Raw genomic sequence first — 21,501 nt, 5'->3', positions numbered from 1 at the left:
AAGACCCTTGACGTCAAGTCGGCAGAAGGACGATGTACTGGATCGCGACGCAATTTGAGTGTTCCATCGTCATTAGGAGGCCCTGAACGTTACAATTAACTATAAGTTTTGCGTCGGATTCGAAAATCTAGACTAACTGGAGACGGACCATAAGGTGCCCGACTCATCATTATCCCCTTGGAGACCAGTCCGCTGAAGGACGCTGTATTGAAACGCGACGCAATTTGAGTGTTCCATCGTCATTAGGAGGCCCTGAACGTTACAATTAACTATCAGTTCTGCGTCGAATTCGAAAATCTAGACTCATAGGAGAACGACCATAAGGTGCCTAAGGCAGCAATAGACCCTTGGAGTCAAGTCGGCTGAAGGACGATGTATTGGATCGCGACGCAATTTGAGTGATATAACATCATTAGGAGGCGGTGAACGGTACAATTCACTATCATTTTTGCGTCGGATTCGAAAATCTAGACTCACAGGAGAGGGATCTTATTGTGCCCGAGACAGCAATATTCCCTTGGAGACAAGTCGGCTGGAGGCCGATGTATTGAATCTCGACGCAATTTGAGTGTTCCATCGTCATTAGGTGGCCATGAACGTTACAACGAACTATGAGTTTAGCGTCAGGTTCGAAAATCTAGCCTCACATGAGAACGATCATAAGGTGCCCGAGGCAGCAATAGACGTTTGGAGACAAGTCGGCTGGAGGACGATGTAATGGATCGCGACGCAATTTGAGTGTTCCATCGTCATTAGGAGGCCCCGAATGTTACAATTAACTATCAGTTTTTCGTCGGATTCGAAAATCCCGACTCACTGGAGATGGACCAAAAGGTGCCCGAGGCATCATTATCCCATTGGAGACCAGTCCGCTGGAGGACGATGTATTGAAACGCGACGCAATTTGAGTGTTCCATCGTCATTAGGAGGCCCTGAAGGCTACAATTAACAATCAGTTTTGCGTCGGATTAGATAATCTAGACTCACAGGACAACGACCATAAGGTGCCCGAGTCAACAATACACACTTGGTGACAAAACGGCTGGAGGACAATGTATTGGATCGCGACGCAATTTGAGTGTTCCTTCGTCATTAGGAGGCCCTGAACGTTACAATTAACTATCAGTTCTGCGTCGGATTCGAAAATCTAGACTCACAGGAGAACGTCCATAAGGTGCCCGAGGCAGCAATAGACCCTTGACGTCAAGTCGGCAGAAGGACGATGTACTGGATCGCGACGCAATTTGAGTGTTCCATCGTCATTAGGAGGCCCTGAACGTTTCGATTAACTATAAGATTTGCGTCGGATTCGAAAATCTAGACTTACTGGAGACGGACCAAAAGGTGCCCGAGGCATCATTATCCCCTTGGAGACCAGTCCGCTGGAGGACGATGTATTGAAACGCGACGCAATTTGAGTGTTCCATTGTAATTAGGAGGCCCTGAAGGTTACAATTAACTATCAGTTCTGCGTCGGATTGGAAAATCTAGACATACAGGAGAACGACGATAAGGTGCCCGATGCAGCAATAGACCCTTGGAGACAAGTCGGCTGAAGGACGATGTATTGAATCTCGACGCAATTTGAGTGTTCCATCGTCATTAGGTGGCCCTGAAAGTTACAATTAACTATCAGTTTTGCGTCGGATTCGAAAATCTAGACTCACACGAGAAGGATCATATGGTGCCCGAGACAGCAATATCCCCTTAGAGACAAGTCGGCTGGAAGCCGATGTATTGAAACGCGACGCAATTTGAGTGTTCCATCGTCATTAGGTGGCCATGAACGTAACAATTACCTATGAGTTTTGCGTCAGGTTCGAAAATCTAGCCTCACAGGAGAACGACCATAAGGGGCCCGAGTCAGCAATACACCCTTGGAGACAAAACGGCTGGAGGACAATGTATTGGATCGCGACGCAATTTGAGTGTTCCTTCGTCATTAGGAGGCCCTGAACGTTACAATTAACTATCAGTTCTGCGTCGGATTCGAAAATCTAGACTCACAGGAGAACGATCATAAGGTGCCCGAGGCAGCAATAGACCCTTGGGGACAAGTCGGCTGAAGGACGATGTATTGAATCTCGACGCAATTTGAGTGTTCCATCGTCATTAGGAGGCCCTGAACGTTACAATTAACTATCAGTACTGCGTCGGATTCGAAAATCTCGACTCACAGGAGAACGTCCATAAGGTGCCCGAGGCAGCAATAGACCCTTGGAGACATGTCGGCTCAAGGACGATGTATTGAATCTCGACGCAATTTGAGTGTTCCATCGTCATTAGGAGGTCCTGAACGTTACAATTAAATTTCATTATAGCGTCGGATTCGAAAATCTACTCACAGGAGAAGGACATATGGTGCCCGAGACAGCAATATCCCCTTGGATACAAGTCGGCCGGAGGACGATATATTGAATCTCGACGCAATTTGAGTGTTCCATCGTCATTATTTGGCCCTGAACGTTACAATTAATAATCATTTTAGCGTCGGATTCGAAAATCTACTCACAGGAGAAGGATCATATGGTGCCCGAGTCAGCAATATCCCCTTGGATACAAGTCGGCTGGAGGCCGATGTATTGAATCTCGACGTAATTTGAGTGTTCCGTCGTCATTATGAGGCCCTGAACGTAACAATTAACAATCAGTTTTGCGTCGGATTCGAAAATCTAGACTCACAGGAGAACGATCATAAGGTGCCCGAGGCAGCAATAGACCCTTGGGGACAAGTCGGCTGAAGGACGATGTATTGAATCTCGACGCAATTTGAGTGTTCCATCGTCATTAGGACGCCCTGAACGTTAAAATTAACTATCAGTTCTGCGTCGGATTCGAAAACCTAGACTCACAGGAAAAGGATCATATGGTGCCCGAGTCAGCAATATCCCCTTGGATACAAGTCGGCTGGATGACGATGTATTGTATCTCGACGCAATTTGAGTGTTCTAACATCATTAGGAGGCGTTGAACGTTACAATTCACTATCATTTTTGCGTCGGATTCGAAAATCTAGACTCACACGAGAAGGATCATATGGTGCCCGAGACAGCAATATCCCCTTTGAGACAAGTCGCCTGGAGGCCGATGTATTGAAACGCGACGCAATTTGATGTTCCATCGTCATTAGGTGGCCATGAACGTTACAATTAACTATGAGTTTTGCGTCAGGTTCGAAAATCTAGCCTCACAGGAGAACGATCATAAGGTGCCCGAGGCAGCAATAGACGCTTGGAGACAAGTCGGCTGGAGGACGATGTATTGAATCTCGACGCAATTAGAAAGTTCCATCGACATTAGGTGTCTCTGTACGTTACAATTAACTATCAGTTTTGCGTCGTGTTCGAAAATGTGGACTCACAGGAGAACGATCATAAGGTGCCCGAGGCAGCAAAAGACCCTTGACGTCAAGTCGGCTGAAGGACGATGTATTGGATCGCGACGCAATTTGAGTGTTCCATCGTCATTAGAAGGCCCTGAACGTTACAATTCACTATCATTTTTGCGTCGGATTCGAAAATCTAGACTCACAGGAGAGGGATCTTATTGTGCCCGAGACAGCAATATTCCCTTGGAGACAAGTCGGCTGGAGGCCGATGTATTGAATCTCGACGCAATTTGAGTGTTCCATCGTCATTAGGAGGCCCTGAACGTTACAATTAACTATAAGATTTGCGTCGGATTCGAAAATCTAGACTTACTGGAGACGGACCATAAGGTGCCCGAGTCATCATTATCCCCTTGGAGACCAGTGCGCTGGAGGACGATGTATTGAAACGCGACGCAATTTGAGTGTTCCATTGTCATTAGGAGGCCCTGAAGGTTACAATTAACTATCAGTTCTGCGTCGGATTGGAAAATCTAGACATACAGGAGAACGACGATAAGGTGCCCGAGGAAGCAATAGACCCTTGGAGACAAGTCGGCTGAAGGACGATGTATTGAATCTCGACGCAATTTGAGTGTTCCATCTTCATTAGGTGGCCCTGAAAGTTACAATTAACTATCAGTTTTGCGTCGGATTCGAAAATCTAGACTCACACGAGAAGGATCATATGGTGCCCGAGACAGCAATATCCCCTTAGAGACAAGTGGGCTGGAAGCCGATGTATTGAAACGCGACGCAATTTGAGTGTTCCATCGTCATTAGGTGGCCATGAACGTTACAATTAACTATGAGTTTTGCGTCAGGTTCGAAAATCTAGCCTCACAGGAGAACGACCATAAGGTGCCCGAGTCAGCAATACACCCTTGGAGACAAAACGGCTGGAGGACAATGTATTGGATCGCGACGCAATTTGATTGTTCCTTCGTCATTAGGAGGCCCTGAACGTTACAATTAACTATCAGTTCTGCGTCGGATTCGAAAATCTAGACTCACAGGACAACGATCATAAGGTGCCCGAGGCAGCAATAGACCCTTGGGGACAAGTCGGCTGAAGGACGATGTATTGAATCTCGACGCAATTTGAGTGTTCCATCGTCATTAGGAGGCCCTGAACGTTACAATTAACTTTCAGTACTGCGTCGGATTCGAAAATCTAGACTCACAGGAGAACGTCCATAAGGTGCCCGAGGCAGCAATAGACCCTTGGCGACAAGTCGGCTCAAGGACGATGTATTGAATCTCGACGCAATTTGAGTGTTCCATCGTCATTAGGAGGTCCTGAACGTTACAACTAACTATCATATTAGCGTCGGATTCGAAAATCAACTCACAGGAGAAGGACATATGGTGCCCGAGACAGCAATATCCCCTTGGATACAAGTCGGCCGGAGGACGATATATTGAATCTCGACGCAATTTGAGTGTTCCATCGTCATTATTAGGCCCTGAACGTTACAATTAATAATCATTTTAGCGTCGGATTCGAAAATCTACTCACAGGAGAAGGATCATATGGTGCCCGAGTCAGCAATATCCCCTTGGATACAAGTCGGCTGGAGGCCGATGTAATGAATCTCGACGTAATTTGAGTGTTCCGTCGTCATTATGAGGCCCTGAACGTTACAATTAACAATCAGTTTTGCGTCGGATTAGAAAATCTAGACTCACAGGAGAAAGATCATATGGTGCCCGAGTCAGCAATATCCCCTTGGATACAAGTCGGCTGGAGGACGATGTATTGTATCTCGACGCAATTTGAGAGTTCTAACATCATTAGGAGGCGCTGAACGTTACAATTCACTATCATTTTTGCGTCGGATTCGAAAATCTAGACTCACACGAGAAGGATCATATGTTGCCCGAGACAGCAATATCCCCTTAGAGACAAGTCGGCTGGAGGCCGATGTATTGAAACGCGACGCAATTTGAGTGTTCCATCGTCATTAGGTGGCCATGAACGTTACAATTAACTATGAGTTTTGCGTCAGTTTCGAAAATCTAGCCTCACAGGAGAACGATCATAAGGTGCCCGAGGCAGCAATAGACGCTTGGAGACAAGTCGGCTGGAGGATGATGTATTGAATCTCGACGCAATTAGAAAGTTCCATCGACATTAGGTGGCTCTGTACGTTACAATTAACTATCAGTTTTGCGTCGTGTTCGAAAATGTGGACTCACAGGAGAACGATCATAAGGTGCCCGAGGCAGCAAAAGACCCTTGACGTCAAGTCGGCAGAAGGACGATGTATTGGATTGCGACGCAATTTGAGTGTTCCATCGTCATTAGAAGGCCCTGAACGTTACAATTCACTATCATTTTTGCGTCGGATTCGAAAATCTAGACTCACAGGAGAGGGATCTTATTGTGCCCGAGACAGCAATATTCCCTTGGAGACAAGTCGGCTGGAGGCCGATGTATTGAATCCCGAAGCAATTTGAGTGTTCCATCGTCATTAGGTGGCCATGAACGTTACAATGAACTATGAGTTTAGCGTCAGGTTCGAAAATCTAGCCTCACATGAGAACGATCATAAGGTGCCCCAGGCAGCAATAGACGTTTGGAGACAAGTCGGCTGGAGGACGATGTAATGGATCGCGACGCAATTTGAGTGTTCCATCGTCATTAGGAGGCCCTGAATGTTACAATTAACTATCAGTTTTTCGTCGGATTCGAAAATCCCGACTCACTGGAGATGGACCATAAGGTGCCCGAGGCATCATTATCCCCTTGGAGACCAGTCCGCTGGAGGACGATGTATTGAAACGCGACGCAATTTGAGTGTTCTATCGTCATTAGGAGGCCCTGAAGGCTACAATTAACTATCAGTTCTGCGTCGGATTGGAAAATCTAGACATACAGGAGAACGACGATAAGGTGCCCGAGGCAGCAATAGACCCTTGGAGACAAGTCGGCTGAAGGACGATGTATTGAATCTCGACGCAATTTGAGTGTTCCATCGTCATTAGGAGGCCCTGAACATTATAATTAACTATCAGTTTAGCGTCGGATTCGAAAATCTACTCACAGGAGGAGGATCATATGGTGCCCGAGACAGCAATATCCCCTTGGATAGAAGTCGGCTGGAGGACGATATATTGAATCTCGACGCAATTTGAGTGTTCCATCGTCATTAGGAGGCCCTGAACGTTACAATTAACAATCAGTTTTGCGTCGGATTAGATAATCTAGACTCACAGGAGAACGACCATAAGGTGCCCGAGTCAGCAATACACCCTTGGAGACAAAACGGCTGGAGGACAATGTATTGGATCGCGACGCAATTTGAGTGTTCCTTCGTCATTAGGAGGCCCTGAACGTTACAATTAACTATCAGTTCTGCGTCGGATTCGAAAATCTAGACTCACAGGAGAACGTCCATAAGGTGCCCGAGGCAGCAATAGACCCTTGACGTCAAGTCGGCAGAAGGACGATGTACTGGATCGCGACGCAATTTGAGTGTTCCATCGTCATTAGGAGGCCCTGAACGTTACAATTAACTATAAGATTTGCGTCGGATTCGAAAATCTAGACTTACTGGAGACGGACCATAAGGTGCACGAGGCATCATTGTCCCCTTGGAGACCAGTCCGCTGGAGGACGATGTATTGAAACGCGACGCAATTTGAGTGTTCCATCGTCATTAGGACTCCCTGATGGCTACAATTAACTGCGTCGGATTGGAAAATCTAGACATACAGGAGAACGACGATAAGGTGCCCGATGCAGCAATAGACCCTTGGAGACAAGTCGGCTGAAGGACGATGTATTGAATCTCGACGCAATTTGAGTGTTCCATCGTCATTAGGTGGCCCTGAAAGTTACAATTAACTATCAGTTTTGCGTCGGATTCGAAAATCTAGACTCACACGAGAAGGATCATACGGTGCCCGAGACAGCAATATCCCCTTAGAGACAAGTCGGCTGGAAGCCGATGTATTGAAACGCGACGCAGAGTGTTCCATCGTCATTAGGTGGCCATGAACGTAACAATTACCTATGAGTTTTGCGTCAGGTTCGAAAATCTAGCCTCACAGGAGAACGACCATAAGGGGCCCGAGTCAGCAATACACCCTTGGAGACAAAACGGCTGGAGGACAATGTATTGGATCGCGACGCAATTTGAGTGTTCCTTCGTCATTAGGAGGCCCTGAACGTTACAATTAACTATCAGTTCTGCGTCGGATTCGAAAATCTAGACTCACAGGAGAACGATCATAAGGTGCCCGAGGCAGCAATAGACCCTTGGGGACAAGTCGGCTGAAGGACGATGTATTGAATCTCGACGCAATTTGAGTGTTCCATCGTCATTAGGAGGCCCTGAACGTTACAATTAACTATCAGTACTGCGTCGGATTCGAAAATCTAGACTCACAGGAGAACGTCCATAAGGTGCCCGAGGCAGCAATAGACCCTTAGAGACATGTCGGCTCAAGGACGATGTATTGAATCTCGACGCAATTTGAGTGTTCCATCGTCATTAGGAGGTCCTGAACGTTACAATTAAATTTCATTATAGCGTCGGATTCGAAAATCTACTCACAGGAGAAGGACATATGGTGCCCGAGACAGCAATATCCCCTTGGATACAAGTCGGCCGGAGGACGATATATTGAATCTCGACGCAATTTGAGTGTTCCATCGTCATTATTTGGCCCTGAACGTTACAATTAATAATCATTTTAGCGTCGGATTCGAAAATCTACTCACAGGAGAAGGATCATATGGTGCCCGAGTCAGCAATATCCCCTTGGATACAAGTCGGCTGGAGGCCGATGTATTGAATCTCGACGTAATTTGAGTGTTCCGTCGTCATTATGAGGCCCTGAACGTAACAATTAACAATCAGTTTTGCGTCGGATTCGAAAATCTAGACTCACAGGAGAACGATCATAAGGTGCCCGAGGCAGCAATAGACCCTTGGGGACAAGTCGGCTGAAGGACGATGTATTGAATCTCGACGCAATTTGAGTGTTCCATCGTCATTAGGACGCCCTGAACGTTAAAATTAACTATCAGTTCTGCGTCGGATTCGAAAATCTAGACTCACAGGAAAAGGATCATATGGTGCCCGAGTCAGCAATATCCCCTTGGATACAAGTCGGCTGGATGACGATGTATTGTATCTCGACGCAATTTGAGTGTTCTAACATCATTAGGAGGCGTTGAACGTTACAATTCACTATCATTTTTGCGTCGGATTCGAAAATCTAGACTCACACGAGAAGGATCATATGGTGCCCGAGACAGCAATATCCCCTTTGCTACAAGTCGCCTGGAGGCCGATGTATTGAAACGCGACGCAATTTGATGTTCCATCGTCATTAGGTGGCCATGAACGTTACAATTAACTATGAGTTTTGCGTCAGGTTCGAAAATCTAGCCTCACAGGAGAACGATCATAAGGTGCCCGAGGCAGCAATAGACGCTTGGAGACAAGTCGGCTGGAGGACGATGTATTGAATCTCGACGCAATTAGAAAGTTCCATCGACATTAGGTGTCTCTGTACGTTACAATTAACTATCAGTTTTGCGTCGTGTTCGAAAATGTGGACTCACAGGAGAACGATCATAAGGTGCCCGAGGCAGCAAAAGACCCTTGACGTCAAGTCGGCTGAAGGACGATGTATTGGATCGCGACGCAATTTGAGTGTTCCATCGTCATTAGAAGGCCCTGAACGTTACAATTCACTATCATTTTTGCGTCGGATTCGAAAATCTAGACTCACAGGAGAGGGATCTTATTGTGCCCGAGACAGCAATATTCCCTTGGAGACAAGTCGGCTGGAGGCCGATGTATTGAATCTCGACGCAATTTGAGTGTTCCATCGTCATTAGGAGGCCCTGAACGTTACAATTAACTATAAGATTTGCGTCGGATTCGAAAATCTAGACTTACTGGAGACGGACCATAAGGTGCCCGAGTCATCATTATCCCCTTGGAGACCAGTCCGCTGGAGGACGATGTATTGAAACGCGACGCAATTTGAGTGTTCCATTGTCATTAGGAGGCCCTGAAGGTTACAATTAACTATCAGTTCTGCGTCGGATTGGAAAATCTAGACATACAGGAGAACGACGATAAGGTGCCCGAGGAAGCAATAGACCCTTGGAGACAAGTCGGCTGAAGGACGATGTATTGAATCTCGACGCAATTTGAGTGTTCCATCTTCATTAGGTGGCCCTGAAAGTTACAATTAACTATCAGTTTTGCGTCGGATTCGAAAATCTAGACTCACACGAGAAGGATCATATGGTGCCCGAGACAGCAATATCCCCTTAGAGACAAGTCGGCTGGAAGCCGATGTATTGAAACGCGACGCAATTTGAGTGTTCCATCGTCATTAGGTGGCCATGAACGTTACAATTAACTATGAGTTTTGCGTCAGGTTCGAAAATCTAGCCTCACAGGAGAACGACCATAAGGTGCCCGAGTCAGCAATACACCCTTGGAGACAAAACGGCTGGAGGACAATGTATTGGATCGCGACGCAATTTGATTGTTCCTTCGTCATTAGGAGGCCCTGAACGTTACAATTAACTATCAGTTCTGCGTCGGATTCGAAAATCTAGACTCACAGGACAACGATCATAAGGTGCCCGAGGCAGCAATAGACCCTTGGGGACAAGTCGGCTGAAGGACGATGTATTGAATCTCGACGCAATTTGAGTGTTCCATCGTCATTAGGAGGTCCTGAACGTTACAACTAACTATCATATTAGCGTCGGATTCGAAAATCAACTCACAGGAGAAGGACATATGGTGCCCGAGACAGCAATATCCCCTTGGATACAAGTCGGCCGGAGGACGATATATTGAATCTCGACGCAATTTGAGTGTTCCATCGTCATTATTAGGCCCTGAACGTTACAATTAATAATCATTTTAGCGTCGGATTCGAAAATCTACTCACAGGAGAAGGATCATATGGTGCCCGAGTCAGCAATATCCCCTTGGATACAAGTCGGCTGGAGGCCGATGTAATGAATCTCGACGTAATTTGAGTGTTCCGTCGTCATTATGAGGCCCTGAACGTTACAATTAACAATCAGTTTTGCGTCGGATTAGAAAATCTAGACTCACAGGAGAAAGATCATATGGTGCCCGAGTCAGCAATATCCCCTTGGATACAAGTCGGCTGGAGGACGATGTATTGTATCTCGACGCAATTTGAGAGTTCTAACATCATTAGGAGGCGCTGAACGTTACAATTCACTATCATTTTTGCGTCGGATTCGAAAATCTAGACTCACACGAGAAGGATCATATGTTGCCCGAGACAGCAATATCCCCTTAGAGACAAGTCGGCTGGAGGCCGATGTATTGAAACGCGACGCAATTTGAGTGTTCCATCGTCATTAGGTGGCCATGAACGTTACAATTAACTATGAGTTTTGCGTCAGTTTCGAAAATCTAGCCTCACAGGAGAACGATCATAAGGTGCCCGAGGCAGCAATAGACGCTTGGAGACAAGTCGGCTGGAGGATGATGTATTGAATCTCGACGCAATTAGAAAGTTCCATCGACATTAGGTGGCTCTGTACGTTACAATTAACTATCAGTTTTGCGTCGTGTTCGAAAATGTGGACTCACAGGAGAACGATCATAAGGTGCCCGAGGCAGCAAAAGACCCTTGACGTCAAGTCGGCAGAAGGACGATGTATTGGATTGCGACGCAATTTGAGTGTTCCATCGTCATTAGAAGGCCCTGAACGTTACAATTCACTATCATTTTTGCGTCGGATTCGAAAATCTAGACTCACAGGAGAGGGATCTTATTGTGCCCGAGACAGCAATATTCCCTTGGAGACAAGTCGGCTGGAGGCCGATGTATTGAATCCCGAAGCAATTTGAGTGTTCCATCGTCATTAGGTGGCCATGAACGTTACAATGAACTATGAGTTTAGCGTCAGGTTCGAAAATCTAGCCTCACATGAGAACGATCATAAGGTGCCCCAGGCAGCAATAGACGTTTGGAGACAAGTCGGCTGGAGGACGATGTAATGGATCGCGACGCAATTTGAGTGTTCCATCGTCATTAGGAGGCCCTGAATGTTACAATTAACTATCAGTCTTTCGTCGGATTCGAAAATCCCGACTCACTGGAGATGGACCATAAGGTGCCCGAGGCATCATTATCCCCTTGGAGACCAGTCCGCTGGAGGACGATGTATTGAAACGCGACGCAATTTGAGTGTTCTATCGTCATTAGGAGGCCCTGAAGGCTACAATTAACTATCAGTTCTGCGTCGGATTGGAAAATCTAGACATACAGGAGAACGACGATAAGGTGCCCGAGGCAGCAATAGACCCTTGGAGACAAGTCGGCTGAAGGACGATGTATTGAATCTCGACGCAATTTGAGTGTTCCATCGTCATTAGGAGGCCCTGAACATTATAATTAACTATCAGTTTAGCGTCGGATTCGAAAATCTACTCACAGGAATAGGATCATATGGTGCCCGAGACAGCAATATCCCCTTGGATAGAAGTCGGCTGGAGGACGATATATTGAATCTCGACGCAATTTGAGTGTTCCATCGTCATTAGGAGGCCCTGAACGTTACATTTAACAATCAGTTTTGCGTCGGATTAGATAATCTAGACTCACAGGAGAACGACCATAAGGTGCCCGAGTCAGCAATACACCCTTGGAGACAAAACGGCTGGAGGACAATGTATTGGATCGCGACGCAATTTGAGTGTTCCTTCGTCATTAGGAGGCCCTGAACGTTACAATTAACTATCAGTTCTGCGTCGGATTCGAAAATCTAGACTCACAGGAGAACGTCCATAAGGTGCCCGAGGCAGCAATAGACCCTTGACGTCAAGTCGGCAGAAGGACGATGTACTGGATCGCGACGCAATTTGAGTGTTCCATCGTCATTAGGAGGCCCTGAACGTTACAATTAACTATAAGATTTGCGTCGGATTCGAAAATCTAGACTTACTGGAGACGGACCATAAGGTGCACGAGGCATCATTGTCCCCTTGGAGACCAGTCCGCTGGAGGACGATGTATTGAAACGCGACGCAATTTGAGTGTTCCATCGTCATTAGGACTCCCTGATGGCTACAATTAACTGCGTCGGATTGGAAAATCTAGACATACAGGAGAACGACGATAAGGTGTCCGAGGCAGCAATAGACCCTTGGAGACAAGTCGGCTGAAGGACGATGTATTGAATCTCGACGCAATTTGAGTGTTCCATCGTCATTAGGTGGCCCTGAAAGTTACAATTAACTATCAGTTTTGCGTCGGATTCGAAAATCTAGACTCACACGAGAAGGATCATATAGTGCCCGAGACAGGAATATCCCCTTAGAGACAAGTCGGCTGGAGGCCGATGTATTGAAACGCGACGCAATTTGAGTGTTCCATCGTCATTAGGTGGCCATGAACGTTACAATTAACTATGAGTTTTGCGTCAGGTTAGAAAATCTAGCCTCACAGGAGAACGACCATAAGGTGCCCGAGTCAGCAATACACCCTTGGAGACAAAACGGCTGGAGGACAATGTATTGGATCGCGACGCAATTTCAGTGTTCCTTCGTCATTAGGAGACCCTGAACGTTAAAATTAACTATCAGTTCTGCGTCGGATTCGAAAATCTAGACTCACAGGAAAAGGATCATATGGTGCCCGAGGCAGCAATAGACCCTTGGGGACAAGTCGGCTGAAGGACGATGTATTGAATCTCGACGCAATTTGAGTGTTCCATCGTCATTAGGAGGCCCTGAACGTTACAATTAACTATCAGTACTGCGTCGGATTCGAAAATCTAGACTCACAGGAGAACGTCCATAAGGTGCCCGAGGCAGCAATAGACCCTTGGAGACAAGTCGGCTCAAGGACGATGTATTGAATCTCGACGCAATTTGAGTGTTCCATCGTCATTAGGAGGTCCTGAACGTTACAACTAACTATCATTTTAGCGTCGGATTCGAAAATCTACTCACAGGAGAAGGACATATGGTGCCCGAGACAGCAATATCCCCTTGGATACAAGTCTGCCGGAGGACGATATATGGAATCTCGACGCAATTTGAGTGCTCCATCGTCATTAGGAGGCCCTGAACGTTACAATTAACAATCAGTTTTGCGTCGGATTCAAAAATCTAGACTCACAGGAGAACGACCATAGGGTGCCCGAGGCAGCAATAAACCCTTGGAGGCAAGTCGGCTGAAGGACGATGTATTGAATCTCGACGCAATTTGAGCGTTCCATCGTCATTAGGAGACCCTGAACGTTAAAATTAACTATCAGTTCTGCGTCGGATTCGAAAATCTAGACTCACAGGAAATGGATCATATGGTGCCCGAGGCAGCAATAGACCCTTGGGGACAAGTCGGCTGAAGGACGATGTATTGAATCTCGACGCAATTTGAGTGTTCCATCGTCATTAGGAGGCCCTGAACGTTACCATTAACTATCAGTACTGCGTCGGATTCGAAAATCTAGACTCACAGGAGAACGTCCATAAGGTGCCCGAGGCAGCAATAGACCCTTGGAGACAAGTCGGCTCAAGGACGATGTATTGAATCTCGACGCAATTTGAGTGTTCCATCGTCATTAGGAGGTCCTGAACGTTACAATTAACTATCATTTTAGCGTCGGATTCGAAAATCTACTCACAGGAGAAGGACATATGGTGCCCGAGACAGCAATATCCCCTTGGATACAAGTCGGCTGGAGGACGATATATGGAATCTCGACGCAATTTGAGTGTTCCATCGTCATTATTAGGCCCTGAACGTTAAAATTAACAATCAGTTTTGCGTCGGATTCGAAAATCTAGACTCACAGGAGAACGATCATAAGGTGCCCGAGGCAGCAATAGACCCTTGAAGTCAATTCGGCAGAAGGACGATGTATTGGATCGCGACGCAATTTGAGTGTTCCATCGTCATTATTAGGCCCTGAACGTTACAATTAACTATCAGTTTTGCGTCGGATTCGGAAATCTAGACTTACTGGAGACGGACCATAAGGTGCGGAGGCAGCCTTATCGCCTTGGAGACCAGTCCGCTGGAGGACGATGTATTGAATCGCGACGCAATTTGAGTGCTCCATCGTCATTAGGAGGCCCTGAACGTTACAATTAACAATCAGTTTTGCGTCGGATTCAAAAATCTAGACTCACAGGAGAACGATCATAAGGTGCCCGAGGCAGCAATAGACCCTTGGAGGCAAGTCGGCTGAAGGACGATGTATTGAATCTCGACGCAATTTGAGCGTTCCATCGTCATTAGGAGACCCTGAACGTTTAAATTAACTATCAGTTCTGCGTCGGATTCGAAAATCTAGACTCACAGGAATAGGATCATATGGTGCCCGAGTCAGCAATATCCCCTTGGATACAAGTCGGCTGGAGGACGATGTATTGTATCTCGACGCAATTTGAGTGTTCTAACATCATTAGGAGGCGCTGAACGTTACAATTCACTATCATTTTTGCGTCGGATTCGAAAATCTAGACTCACACGATAAGGATCATATGGTGCCCGAGACAGCAATATCCCCTTAGAGACAAGTCGGCTGGAGGCCGATGTATTGAAACGCGACGCAATTTGAGTGTTCCATCGTCATTAGGTGGCCATGAATGTTACAATTAACTATGAGTTTTGCGTCAGGTTCGAAAATCTAGCCTCACAGGAGAACGATCATAAGGTGCCCGAGGCAGCAATAGACGCTTGGAGACAAGTCGGCTGGAGGACGATGTATTGAATCTCGACGCAATTAGAAAGTTCCATCGACATTAGGTGGCCCTGTACGTTACAATTAACTATCAGTTTTGCGTCGTGTTCGAAAATGTGGACTCACAGGAGAACGATCATAAGGTGCCCGAGGCAGCAAAAGACCCTTGACGTCAAGTCGGCAGAAGGACGATGTATTGGATCGCGACGCAATTTGAGTGTTCCATCGTCATTAGGAGGCCCTGAACGTTACAATTCACTATCATTTTTGCGTCGGAATGAAAATCTAGACTCACAGGAGAGGGATCTTATTGTGCCCGAGACAGCAATATTCCCTTGGAGACAAGTCGGCTGGAGGCCGATGTATTGAATCTCGACCCAATTTGAGTGTTCTATCGTCATTAGGTGGCCATGAACGTTACAATGAACTATGAGTTTAGCGTCAGGTTCGAAAATCTAGCCTCACATGAGAACGATCATAAGGTGCCCGAGGCAGCAATAGACCTTTGGAGACAAGTCGGCTGGAGGACGAAGTAATGGATCGCGACGCAATTTGAGTGTTCCATCGTCATTAGGAGGCCCTGAATGTTACAATTAACTATCAGTTTTTCGTCGGATTCGAAAATCCCGACTCACTGGAGATGGACCATAAGGTGCCCGAGGCATCATTATCCCCTTGGAGACCAGTCCGCTGGAGGACGATGTATTGAAACGCGACGCAATTAGAGTGTTCCATCGTCATTAGGAGGCCCTGAAGGCTACAATTAACTATCAGTTCTACGTCGGATTGGAAAATCTAGACATACAGGAGAACGACGATAAGGTGCCCGAGGCAGCAATAGACCCTTGGAGACAAGTCGGCTGAAGGACGATGTATTGAATCTCGACGCAATATGAGTGTTCCATCGTCATTAGGAGGCCCTGAACATTATAATGAACTATCAGTTTAGCGTCGGATTCGAAAATCTACTCACAGGAGGGGGATCATATGGTGCCCGAGACAGCAATATCCCCTTGGATAGAAGTCGGCTGGAGGACGATATATTGGATCTCGACGCAATTTGAGTGTTCCATCGTCATTAGGAGGCCCTGAACGTTACAATTAACAATCAGTTTTGCGTCGGATTAGATAATCTAGACTCACAGGAGAACGACCATAAGGTGCCCGAGTCAGCAATACACCCTTGGAGACAAAACGGCTGGAGGACAATGTATTGGATCGCGACGCAATTTGAGTGTTCCTTCGTCATTAGGAGGCCCTGAACGTTACAATTAACTATCAGTTCTGCGTCGGATTCGAAAATCTAGACTCACAGGAGAACGTCCATAAGGTGCCCGAGGCAGCAATAGACCCTTGACGTCAAGTCGGCAGAAGGACGATGTACTGGATCGCGACGAAATTTGAGTGTTCCATCGTCATTAGGAGGCCCTGAACGTTACAATTAACTATTAGATTTGCGTCGGATTCGAAAATCTAGACTTACTGGAGACGGACCATAAGGTGCCCGAGGCATCATTATCCCCTTGGAGACCAGTCCGCTGGAGGATGATGTATTGAAACGCGACGCAATTTGAGTGTTCCATCGTCATTAGGAGGCCCTGAAGGCTACAATGAACTGCGTCGGATTGGAAAATCTAGACATACAGGAGAACGACGATAAGGTGCCCGAGGCAGCAATAGACCCTTGGAGACAAGTCAGCTGAAGGACGATGTATTGAATCTCGACGCAATTTGAGTGTTCCATCGTCATTAGGTGGCCCTGAAAGTTACAATTAACTATCAGTTTTGAATCGGATTCTAAAATCTAGACTCACACGAGAAGAATCATATGGTGCCCGAGACAGCAATATCCCCTTAGAGACAAGTCGGCTGGAGGCCGATGTATTGAAACGCGACGCAATTTGAGTGTTCCATCGTCATTAGGTGGCCATGAACGTTACAATTAACTATGAGTTTTGCGTCAGGTTCGAAAATCTAGCCTCACAGGAGAACGACCATAAGGTGCCCGAGTCAGCAATACACCCTTGGAGACAAAACGGCTGGAGTACAATGTATTGGATCGCGACGCAATTTGAGTGTTCCTTCGTCATTAGGAGGCCCTGAACGTTACAATTAACTATCAGTTCTGCGTCGGATTCGAAAATCTAGACTCACAGGAGAACGATCATAAGGTGCCCGAGGCAGCAATAGACCCTTGGGGACAAGTCGGCTGAAGGACGATGTATTGAATCTCGACGCAATTTGAGTGTTCCATCGTCATTAGGAGGCCCTGAACGTTACAATTAACTATCAGTACTGCGTCGGATTCGAAATTCTAGACTCACAGGAGAACGTCCATAAGGTGCCCGAGGCAGCAATAGACCCTTGGAGACAAGTCGCTCAAGGACGATGTATTGAATCTCGACGCAATTTGAGTGTTCCATCGTCATTAGGAGGTCCTGAACGTTACAATTAACTATCATTTTAGAGTCGGATTCGAAAATCTACTCACAGGAGAAGGACATATGGTGCCCGAGACAGCAATATCCCCTTGGATACAAGTCGGCCGGAGGACGATATATTGAATCTCGACGCAATTTGAGTGTTCCGTCGTCATTATGAGGGCCTGAACGTTACAATTAACAATCAGTTTTGCGTCGGATTAGAAAATCTAGACTCACAGGAGAACGATCATAAGGTGCCCGAGGCAGCAATAGACCCTTGAAGTCAATTCGGCAGAAGGACGATGTATTGGATCGCGACGCAATTTGAGTATTCCATCGTCATTATTAGGCCCTGAACGTTACAATTAACTATCAGTTTTGCGTCGGATTCGGATATCTAGACTTACTGGAGACGGACCATAAGGTGCCGAGGCAACCTTATCCCCTTGGAGACCAGTCCGCTGGAGGACGATGTATTGAATCTCGACGCAATATGAGTGTTCCATCGTCATTAGGAGGCCCTGAACGTTACAATTAACAATCAGTTCTGCGTCGGATTAGATAATCTAGACTCACAGGAGAACGACCATAAGGTGCCCGAGTCAGCAATACACCCTTGGAGACAAAACGGCTGGAGGACAATGTATTGGATCGCGACGCAATTTGAGTGTTCCTTCGTCATTAGGAGGCCCTGAACGTTATAATTAACTATCAGTTTAGCGTCGGATTCGAAAATCTACTCACAGCATGAGGATCATATGGTGCCCGAGACAGCAATATCCCCTTGGATAGAAGTCGGCTGGAGGACGATATATTGAATCTCGACGCAATTTGAGTGTTCCGTCGTCATTAGGAGGCCCTGAACGTTACAATTAACAATCAGTTTTGCGTCGGATTAGATAATCTAGACTCACAGGAGAACGACCATAAGGTGCCCGAGTCAGCAATACACCCTTGGAGACAAAACGGCTGGAGGACAATGTATTGGATCGCGACGCAATTTGAGTGTTCCTTCGTCATTAGGAGGCCCTGAACGTTACAATTAACTATCAGTTCTGCGTCGGATTCGAAAATCTAGACTCACAGGAGAACGACCATAAGGTGCCCGAGGCAGCAATAGACCCTTGGAGGCAAGTCGGCTGAAGGACGATGTATTGAATCTCGACGCAATTTGAGTGTTCCATCGTCATTAGGAGGCCCTGAACGTTAAAATTAACTATCAGTTCTGCGTCGGATTCGAATGTCTAGACTCACAGGAAAAGGATCATATGGTGCCCGAGACAGCAATATCCCCTTGGATACAAGTCGGCTGGAGGACGATGTATTGTATCTCGACGCAATTTGAGTGTTCTAACATCATTAGGAGGCGCAGAACGTTACAATTCACTATCATTTTTGCGTCGGATTCGAAAATCTAGACTCACACGAGAAGGATCATATGGTGCCCGAGACAGCAAAATCCCCTTAGAGACAAGTCGGCTGGAGGCCGATGTATTGAAACGCGACGCAATTTGAGTGTTCCATCGTCATTAGGTGGCCATGAACGTTACAATTAACTATGAGTTTTGCGTCAGGTTCGATAATCTAGCCTCGCATGAGAACGATCATAAGGTGCCCGAGGCAGCAAAAGACCCTTGACGTCAAGTCGGCAGAAGGACGATGTATTGGATCGCGACGCAATTTGAGTGTTCCATCGTCATTAGAAGGCCCAGAACGTTACAATTAACTATCAGTTTTGCGTCGGATTCGGAAATCTAGACTTACTGGAGACGGACAATAAGGTGACTGAGGCAGCAATATCCCTTTGGGGACCAGTCCGCTGGAGGACGATGTATTGAATCGCGACGCAATTTGAAAGCTCCATCGTCATTAGGAGGCCCTGAACGTCACAATTAACTATCAGTTTTACGTCGGATTCGAAAATCTAGACTTACTGGAGACGGACCATAAGGTGCCCGAGGCATCATTATCCCCATGGAGACCAGTCCGCTGGAGGACGATGTATTGAATCGCGCGGAAATTTGAGTGTTCCATCGTCATTAGGAGGCGCTGAACGTTACAATTAACAATCAGTTTTGCGTCGGATTAGAAAATCTAGACTCACAGGAGAACGATCATCAGGTGCCCGAGGCAGCAATAGACCCTTGAAATCAATTCGGCAGAAGGACGATATATTGGATCGCGACGCAATTTGAGTGTTCCATTGTCATTATTAGGCCCTGAACGTTACAATTGACTATCAGTTTTGCGTCGGATTCGAAAATCTAGACTCGCAGGAGAACGATCATAAGGTGCCCGAGGCTGTAATAGACCCTTGGAGACAAGTCGGCTGGAGAACGATGTATTGAATCTCGACGCAATTTGAGTGTTCCATCGTCATTAGGAGGCCCTGAACGTTACAATTAACAATCAGTTTTGCGTCGGATTCGAAAATCTAGACTCACAGGAGAACGACCATAAGGTGCCCGAGGCAGCAATAGACCCTTGGAGACAAGTCGGCTGAAGGACGATGTATTGAATCTCGACGCAATTTGAGTGTTCCATCGTCATTAGGAGGCCCTGAACGTTAAAATTAACTATCAGTTTTGCGTCGGATTCGAAAATCTAGACTCGCAGGAGAACGACCATAAGGTGCCCGAGGCTGCAATATCCCCTTGGATACAAGTCGGCTGGAGGACGATGTATTGAATCTCGACGCAAATCGAATGTTCCATCGACATTAGGTGGCCCTGTACGTTACAATTAACTATCAGTTTTGCCGGCCGGAGTGGCCGAGCGGTTAAAGGCGCTACAGTCTGGAACCGCACGACCGCTACGGTCGCAGGTTCGAATCCTGCCTCGGGCATGGATGTGTGTGATGTCCTTAGGTTAGTTAGGTTTAAGTAGTTCTAAGTTCTAGGGGACTTATGACCACAGCAGTTGCGTCCCCTAGTGCTCAGAGCCATTTGAACCATTTGAACTATCAATTTTGCGTCGTGTTCGAAAATGTGGACTCACAGGAGAACGATCATAAGGTGCCCGAGGCAGCAAAAGACCCTTGACGTCAAGTCGGCAGAAGGACGATGTATTGGATCGCAACGCAATTTGAGTGTTCCATCGTCATTACAAGGCCCTGAACGTTACAATTAACTATCAGTTTTGCGTCGGATTCGAAAATCTAGACTTACTGGAGACGGACCATAAGGTGACCGAGGCAGCAATATCCCCTTGGGGACCAGTCCGATGGAGGACGATGAATTGAATCGCGACGCAATTTGAAAGCTCCATCGTCATTAGGAGGTCCTGAACGTTACAATTAACTATCAGTTTTGCGTCGGATTCGAAAATCTAGACTTACTGGAGACGGACCATAATGTGCCCGAGGCATCATTATCCCCATGGAGACCAGTCCGCTGGAGGACGATGTATTGAATCGCGGCGAAATTTGAGTGTTCCATCGTCATTAGAAGGCCCTGAACGATACAATGAACTATCAGTTCTGCGTCGGATTCGAATAATCTACTCACAGGAGAAGGATCATATGGTGCCCGATACAGCAATATCCCCTTGGATACAAGTCGGCTGGAGGACGATATATTGAATCTCGACGTAATTTGAGTGTTCCGTCGTCATTATGAGGCCCTGAACGTTCCAATTAACAGTTTTGCGTCGGATTAGAAAATCTAGACTCACAGAAGAACGATCATACTGTGCCCCAGGCAGCAATAGACCCTTGAAGTCAATTCTGCAGAAGGACGATGTATTGGATCGCGACGCAATTTGAGTGTTCCATCGTCATTATTAGGCCCTGAACGTTACAATTAACTATCAGTTTTGCGTCGGATTCGGAAATCTAGACTTACTGGAGACGGACCATAAGGTGCCGAGGCAGCCTTATCCCCTTGGAGACCAGTCTGCTGGAGGACGATGTATTGAATCGCGACGCAATTTGAGTGTTCCATCGTCATTAGGAGGCCCTGAACGTTACAATTAACTATCAGTTTTGCGTCGGA

The sequence above is a fragment of the Schistocerca serialis genome, unplaced genomic scaffold, assembly GCF_023864345.2.
Source record: "Schistocerca serialis cubense isolate TAMUIC-IGC-003099 unplaced genomic scaffold, iqSchSeri2.2 HiC_scaffold_1363, whole genome shotgun sequence".
Lineage (NCBI taxonomy): Eukaryota > Metazoa > Arthropoda > Insecta > Orthoptera > Acrididae > Schistocerca > Schistocerca serialis.
This window is presented reverse-complemented; position numbering follows the sequence as displayed.